The sequence below is a fragment of the Castor canadensis genome, chromosome 9 (assembly GCF_047511655.1).
Source record: "Castor canadensis chromosome 9, mCasCan1.hap1v2, whole genome shotgun sequence".
In the NCBI taxonomy this organism is placed as follows: domain Eukaryota; kingdom Metazoa; phylum Chordata; class Mammalia; order Rodentia; family Castoridae; genus Castor; species Castor canadensis.
The window spans coordinates 32,935,486-32,944,743 of record NC_133394.1 but is presented as its reverse complement, the minus strand read 5'-3'; positions in this window follow the sequence as shown (position 1 = coordinate 32,944,743).

Genomic DNA, 9,258 nt, shown 5'->3' with positions numbered 1-9,258 from the left:
GTCAACCATGACACAAGCTGCTGAATAAAAGCAATTTGTGTTTAATATTGTACAGTTTATAGTTAACCCAAGGGTCCATTGGTAACTCTTACAAGAGCAATTTTGGTGGAGTGGTAGGGGTAAAACTTGATCAGAGTAAATCACTCACAGTCTCTGTTTTAGAAACATATTCCCCAATGTATTTGATTTTCTGTCCTGCATTTGATCTAAGGCTACCTACTTTGCTGTGTTCTCACTTCTGTGTTCATATCAGGTTTGAACTTGGTAGAAAGCCCATTTCCACAGTTACAACTTTGACTCCTTTAAATAATGACTACCTTCAGGTGCCTCAAATATAAACCTATTCCCATTCTTTCTGACCCTAACCTTATCTTCATGGGTTGTTGTTACTGGGTTTGTCCTGTCATTAGAGGGGACTGGAAATAAGTGTTAAAGAACTCAACATGGATCGAACTATTGGCAAAGGTTTTCTGCTACACAGACCTTACCAAGTTTATTCTTCCCTTCAACCTAATCTGTTTCATTTTTCCCTAAGCCATATTCACCAATCTGGTGGTCACAATTAGCTGCACCTTTTCAAGAGATAGGGACCCTTCCTGTCTTGAGCTGGCCACAAGGCCAGGTTTCTCTTAGTGGCCTTGTATCTTCCTAATAGCCTTTCTCTGAATTCTTTTTGGCACTTTCTATTTCAAAGTCAACACTTCCACTAAGTTCTTTTGTTACTAAGAACAGCTCTAATATTCATCTTATTTGTGTCACTGTATGCTATATTAAAACTAGGAACACATGAAAAGAAGGTCAAGAGGTTACTAGAGATGTTTTTCAAACAATATTTGGTGTGTTTCATTATGCTGTCTTTGTATATACATATATGCACATATGTGTGTGTGTGTGTGTGTGTGTGTGTGTGTAACATGGTTCCATCCTCTTCATCCCTTACCACTGTCTCCTTTCGCCCCTCCCCCTCATGCTGATCCCTCCCAGACCAGCCCCTTTTTATATTCATGTCTATCCAGGGGAACATTTTAAACTAATTTCTAGTTATCCATGTTTTTGATCTAAATAATTTATAAAAACTTCCTAAAAATAGACACAATAGTACCTTAGAATGGTCATAGAGAAGGTAAAAATATACTTGTTTCTAACTTGCAGGTTGTGTCTGAGATAATAACTTACATAGAGGAAAGGCTTATTTTGGCGCACAATTTTAGAAGTTTCAATCCATGATCGGTTGGCCCTGTCTCTTTGGGCCTCTGATGGCACATCATCGCAGTGGCAAGTGGTAGAGCAAATCTTCTCATCTCTTGGCTAGATGTACAAGAGAGAAAGCAAAAGATTGAGGTCTCACAATACCCTGTAAGGTCACACCAATAACGACCGAAAGAACTCCCACTTGGCCCCACCTCTCAAAATTTCCACCACCTCCCAATAGTGTCCAGCTGGGGACTAAGCCTTTAACACATGGACTTTTGGGGGACACTCCAGATTCTCATAGGCAGATTCCTTATGAAGTAAGAGAACCATGGTGTTTATGCATTATAATGGTTTCAGCTTATTTCTCTATACTTTGTTTGCACATGCATAATTGTATCTATAACAATTATTTAATTTTGCGACATACCACTTTTCCTTGCTTCTTCGCTCAGGTTTCCTTGGCTCATGATAGAGCAGGTATATTATTATAAGTATTCTCACAATGAATGCACATCTGTTGAGTCAATTGAGGCATGATTTTAGCAATAAATTGACTTTCATTCATTCATTGTTTATTCCTATTGATTGCTGTTTTTGTAGTCAGGTGACCTGATATTAAAAAGATAGTGAAAATGTGTAAATTATCCGACTTTTTATATAAAGATCTTTAACTGTATCTTTAGCCAAGTTTCTTGTGAGATTAGTTACATCTCCATAGTAGGATTAATTCAAACAGCTACATAGCATTCACTTTCTTTAAGGAAGATCAGACTATGTTTTTACATCCTAGTTAAAGATGATTTTGATTTTCCTTTTCACATGTAATTTGATAAATGAGGAGAAAAGATTTACATATCACCGAAAACAACAAGTACTTGTGACTTGGGTGCTTCTCTTGTTCCCAAGTCTATAATCTTACAGTCAGTGGACTAAACCAAATGACCTATAGAATCATTCTCCAACAGGAAAACCATGAACACACTTCTTGCTCTCCTACCCTTAAAAGCTATTAAACATAAAGGCTCGGTTAAATCTTTGTTTCTAAATGAGTATCTAGGATTAAAGGCAAACTTTACCCAGCCTCTTCTATCTCTGGAGAATCTTGGGTGAGTAGGTTATGCAGACTTTACTAGATACTTTGCACAATATCTAAGCTCATTTCAAGACCAGCAACAGAAGCACCAATGACTAAAAACAAGGGAGAACTCACTGTATGTTGGGCACTGTTTGAGCAATTCATATGTGTTATCTCCTTTAATCTTCACCCAGACCTACTAGCTATCATTTTCACGGCTGCCTGATGTCTCATTAAAAGGGTTCCAGAGGGTTTGACATGGTGGTACCTATCTGTAATTCCAGCTACTTGGAAGGTGGAGAATAGGAAGATTGTATTTCAAGGCCAGTCCCCCTGGCAAAAAGTTAGTGGGACCCTGTCTCAAAAACAAGCCAGAGGTAGAGGTACCTGCAATCTCAACTATGCAGGAGACACAGGCAGGAAGATTGTGGTTTGAGGAGGCCTGAATAAAAACAGAAGACCTATCTTAAAAATCACTAAAAACAAAAAAAGGACTGGGGGTGTGGTTCAAGTGGTAGAGTGCTTGCTTAGTAAGTGCAAGGACCTGAATTCAAGCCCCAGAATCACCAAAGAAAAAAAGAAAAAGAAGAGGATTGTGTATTATCTACTACTAGCTACAGTGGAGATCATTCTAACTCTCTCCACAGTGTCCTCTTAGTGCCAGCAGTAGTGGCAGCTGAAACAAAGTGCAGATCTGCAGACTGAGGACTGAAAAGACATAGCCACCCACTGCAAAAGCTGTAAAACTGAGTGCTTCCTGCTCTCCACTCTCACTGAATGTGCATGTAAGTGAGGCATTCACTTCAGCCATTTTATGTAACTTAAATTGCACACCACAATAAGAGAATGGAAAAGGCACTTTATAACTTTCTAAAAATGCAGATAACATACCCAAAGTCAAGACATCAAAAGTCAAGTGGCTGAATCATTTTATAGAAGAAAGGCAGCCAACAGCAATTTGGCCAGCAAATAAAAAAACTGATTTCATAGTAATAAGATAGTGGTGCCCAGATATGGGTTTTGTGTGACTGATTTGTCTAATTAAGATAATTGCTATTCACTAAAGTGTTTCCACAGAAACAATGTCCAAGGCACACAACTGGTTCCAAATGTACTTGTTTCAAATTTAAAGCAGGAAGCACAGCTTGAGCATAAAGTCAGAGGCCCAAAGGTCTATCTAGCCTCAGATACAGAGAGCCTTCATGAATTCAAGTACGTTCAACTGATGTAAATTTAACCACGGAGATGGGAGGCTAGAAAACAAAATGTTGGAGACTGTTAATTGAAAACGTGTTCTTTTCTGAAGAAATATGTGCATTTATATATTATATATTGTACATAATTAGATGCATTCACATAACATATTACCCAAGGTTATATACTCGATACCCCGAAATCAAACGTTTGGCCAGTTTAAGGGGTTTCCAAGAGTAATTTTGACCTTACTTGTCTTTTACTTTAACCTCTGTCTCAGAAGCCCAACCAGTGAGCACCAGTGACTCACTGTGAATCAGTGGGTGAGAGGCCCATTGAACAGATGTTTTTTGGTCCCGAGTACTAATCCAGACCTGGATGTTATAGAAGTGGAGTCTACCTCTACAGATATTGCAAATCACTAGGAACAACAGCAAAAGTGAGATTGGCCAGGAGTGTTTTGATTGGTCTGCTAGGTCTTATCCAGAATTGGGAGAGGTTACTTTAATCACACTAAGACAGGAGAAACCTAGGTGAGAAGACCTTTCAACTAGGAGAACGTATTCTAAAGGAACCCTCTTACACTGTTGGTGGGAATGTAAACTAGTACAACCACTCTGGAAAAAAATTTGGAGGCTATTTAAAAAGCTAAACATTGATCTACCATTTGATCCAGCAATACCACTCTTGGGGATATACCCAAAAGACTGTGACACAGGTTACTCCAGAGGCACCTGCACACCCATGTTTATTGCGGCACTATTCACAATAGCCAAGTTATGGAAACAGCCAAGATGCCCCACCACTGACGAATGGATTAAGAAAATGTGGTATCTATACACAATGGAATTTTATGAAGCCATGAAGAAGAACGAAATGTTATCATTTGCTGGTAAATGGATGGAATTGGAGAACATCATTCTGAGTGAGGTTAGCCTGGCCCAAAAGACCAAAAATTGTATGTTCTCCCTCATATGCGGACATTAGATCAAGGGCAAACACAACAAGGGGATTGGATTTTGAGCACATGATAAAAGCAAGAGCACACAAGGGAGGGGTGAGGATAGGTAAGACAGCTAAAAAATTAGCTAGCATTTGTTGCCCTTAACGCAGAGAAACTAAAGCAGATACCTTAAATGCAACTGAGGCCAATAGGAGAAGGGGACCAGGAACTAGAGAAAAAGTTAGATCAAGAAGAATTAACCTAGAAGGTAACACACATGCACAGGAAATTAATGTGAGTCAACTCCCTGTTTGGCTATCCTTATCTCAATCAGCAAAAACCCTTGTTCTTTCCTATTATTGCTTATACTCTCTCTTCAACAAAATTAGAGATAAGGGCAAAAATTTCTGCTGGGTATTGAGGGGGTTGGGGGGAGAGGGAGGGGGTGGAGTGGGTGGTAAGGGAGAGGGTGGGGGCAGGGGGGAGAAATGACCCAAGCCTTGGATGCACATATGAATAATAAAACAATAAAAATAAATAAATAAAAATAAATAAAGTCAGTGCAGAGTGCCTTGTGAGCTATCATATTAAAAGTGTGTTGTATTAACACAGAGGAAAAATGGTTTTCTTGCCCATGAGCTTGCTTCCCTGGCTGCTAGGTCATAAACAGATAGCCAGAAAAATCCTCCATTCCTATTTCTATTCTTGAAGACCATGAATAGATGGTAAACTCAAGTCTTATGGAAAGGAGCATATGTTTACAGGGACTAAAATAGTAGGACATTAAAATCAGGCAGGTGTTTTGGGAATGTGAAACCATCTTCTCAAAAGAGTCTCTGGAGGTTTTTATTTAAATGTTTTCAGCAAAATAAACTGTTACTAGGAAAACATGTTGTCATAAATATAAGAAGGGTCTGCTGGCTTGAAAGACATCTGGCTGACTTCTCCTTCCTCTGTAATCCCACTAAGCTCAGCAGTGGACATCAGTCCCCAGCACCCTTCATCACCCATGGCTGCTGACAGAAAGAAATCAGTTAGTATTCTGAGCTTAAAGTAAACAGTCTTTCTTGATTAATGACCCCTACCCTTTCAAAGACTATGTATTCAGTGATCTTGTTTGACCTGGGAGGCTCTTACAAGATATATGGGCCGATCTAGAGACAGCAAAGAATTTTGTTGCAGGCAGTAGTTGGTAGCATACCCCAAAGAGGCCTGTTCTAAATTTGACTCAATTGTTGAGCTGAACTATAAACAAACATCATCCTTTAGGATTTATTAATTCTGGATTTGTATTATTTGATAACAGTTTATTTAGAATTTTATCTTTGATTTATTTTAAAAAAGCTTTTTTTATTATGCAAATTTAGAAGGTAAGCAAGACAATGTAGTTTTTACTAGTTTTTGAGCATTAAGGATTTTTAAAGACTTTGTGACTATTTATAAGCAGTGTATTTATACTACCCATGGATCATAATACTTTGGTGCCTTATTTATAAATCATTCAATTAGTAAGGATTTTCCCTAAATAATTCTACAGCTTCTCTCTGTTAATACCAAAGCTATCTAATTACTGATTCAATAATGTAGACAAAACAGCACTTGCCAAGTCGCTAGCATTCAGTCACTTGAGAGTTAACAAAGGTTTATTTTTGCCTACTGTGTGCCAGGCACTGGGGGCAATATTGCTGAATGAAAGAGGCAAAAATGAAAGAAAACAAAATGGCAAAAGACAATTTGTGCCTTTGTGAAGCTTATATCATCCTAAATGTTGTAATGAAAGCAATAAACAAGGCAAACACAATCTTTGCAACAGAGAGTTTAAATTCTGATGAGAAAGATGGCAATGAGCCATAAAATAATTGGGTAATAATATAATATCACCCAATATGGGATATGACATGGTCATTCTGAATACATTTTAGATGCAGGGAAGGTCCCCTGAGGAAGTGATGGGTCAATTAAAACATGCAGGAGAAGCTGGACATTTAATGAACATAAAGATGTTTCCCCATAGAAAATATTGGGGAAATTTATACACCAGCCAAACTCACATACATTTTGTGTATGTGGTAAGACAAGATTGAACAAAGGGATGGTTATTCTATTAATTTTTTTCTTTAAATAGCCCAGTCTTGTTTAAATCATTTCAACAAATACATTTTTCTTTTATAATAGAAAAAACAATTTTATTCTGGAAAAATTTTATTTCTTCTATAAACTTTCCTTAAATTAAGTCCATTAAGTTTAGAGTTAAAGCAAAGACAATGCATAAGAGAATGGACTAGAGAGTTTTTTATCTAAACTTCCTCATTTTATCAATGGGAGAACTGAAGTTCAGAGAAGTTAAACAATTTTCCCACATCCACACAGCTATGACCAGTGGAGGACAGCTACCATTCATTTCTCCTGACACCAAAGCAGAGCTTGTTCTTGTGTTGTTCAGACTTTGTCAGATATGTGACCAAAGGGAAGAGAAGACTAAATGGTATTCTCAAAAAAAAAAAAAATTATGGTATGTTCCCTACAAAAGCAATAATTCGTATGGCATTATGTTTTACCTTAAAAACTAATGTGCAATTTAACAACCTATTGACACATGTATCGGGTTTGATTATTATTGTTATTTTTGAAATGTAATTATACTAATACATTTTTTTCTGAAATTCTCTTTTCATGGAAATCTCCTCAAGATTCGAACTTAATTAAGTTCTTGTTCATTTGAATTAATGTTTGCACAATATTCTGTAGCATGCATACACTAATCAATCCACCAATCCATTCTCCATTTATTGTTACTGAGGTGGTTTCCAATTACTCTGCTATCACAATATGCAATGCTAAACATCCCTATATATATAAAATATTAAATCTGCATGTTCTTGTTCCATATAATAAAAATAGATTGTTATAATTGCTCTAATTTGCGTCTTAGTTCTTAGGATTTGAGTGTGAGATTTAAATTGAGGGGAGAAATAAGACCTTAAAAAATTTTCATAATTACTCTTAATTATGTCATAATTAAGTACATTTCATAATTATTTCAAATTATGAAATAATTTTCATATTCTTGACTGCTTAGTCACCTACTGAGTATTGCTCTTTTGTGGTATGATTGAGTGTTAGAGACTTGGGTTTGAATGTGGGAAGAAGAAATACTCTCCAAAGTAGACAAAAACAGAAACAAAATTTTAGACTTCAAAATGCAATATCAAGAATTAGAAGAAAAATAATCCTTTCTAAAATTACAGAAATAAATCACCCATGTGATTCTGTAGAGAGGCAGTTGAGTTAATTGGTGAACTAAATTCTGGTTCAACACCAACCTGGAAACATTTACAGTAACCCATGAAAGCCTAACAGGATACCTTCTGTGCCCTGTTCTCCCAGTCTGGGGAGGCACCTCTGGTGCCTACCCTCTTTCACCTGTACCACTGCAAGGGAGGATACCAGACAGAGGTCTTAGGTAAGAGGGATGGAGGTTTAGAGTTAGGCTATTTTAAGTGGTCAGTGTTACATAGAAAGATGTATTTTTTTGTTGATGTTTCACCTTGAGGCTGATCTGGAAGGATCATTTTCTTTTATCCAGTAAGATCTGAAACGTGAAACCTCCACAGCTCCCTTAGGAGAAAGCCAGATGAAAACTACTGTCTGAGATAACAAGCCAAGGCCAAGAAGAAGAAGAGGGGAATGTATGGGAGGTGGGTAGGGAAAAGGAGGACAAAATGACTATGAGACTGTTCAGAAAGCAGAAAGAGGAGGAAAGAGACCAGAGAAGATGGACACCTTGATACACCTCCTGGCTTAAGGGGAAAAATACTCGAGCCTCTATGCGCAGGCTCGAGTGTGTGTTAGTAAGGTTTTATTTCTGGTAGTGAACTGTTCCTTCCTGTCCTTCCAAGTTTTAAGGGCATAGCTAAGGGGTTGCATCTTCAGTCTCCATGCCATGACTCTAAAACAACGTGCCCTGTTCACACAAGAAGATAGTGCTACTTATTCATCCTCATGGCACATACTGGCTTTTTATTCTCAGGGATATTTTATATCCTGCTGCTTCATTTCTTTAGACTCTGTGGTGACCAGCTGGTCTTGTGTGCTGTGGTGACCAGCTGGTTGAGGCTGTGGAACAGTTTAATTGGCCAGCAGTGAGCATGGCTCTGTGATCTTCACCTCGCAGACAGAAAGTTCAATCACTAACTGGGTATGGGCTAGACTCACTCAAAGTTTGGTTCCAACCAGGGCCCCAGAACTTATTGTGAAAAGTCATACAGGGCACATGTCTTCACTCAGCTTCATTTTTTTCTCCATAAAATGGGAATAATAATTGCTCTTTTGTGGGCTGATTGAGATGATTGATGAGCAAAAATATATGAAGGATTTACTTTGATAACAAAAATAACTAGACACTCTGACACTCAGCAAAAAAAGACAACAGGGGGCCTTTCTTTTAGGTGTTAATTCTTATGTGGGCCTAAGAAAGACACAGCTGGCCACACACTGGATGTTAAACAGTGGTCAGCAGAAAAGCCTCCTTCCCTTCAGGGTGTGAATACTGTACAAATCTTGGAACTTTTCTTTTTTTGGTAATGGGGATTGATCCCAGGCCCCTGAGAATGCTAGGCAAGTATTCTACCACTTGAGCTTATCTGCAGCCCTGTACAAATCTTCATGGAAAGTTTTACACAGAATTTAAGGTAATCAGAGATCCACTGTTACATACTGTACCCCCAGGAGAAGCTGAGAATGTTTGTGTTTGGTTAAGTCTGTTGTCTGACTTCCAGTTTTGAGTCTCTGCATTTCTGGTTCTGTGGCCTACCTTCAATTAACTGTTTTTCCATTTGAATGACATACTTAT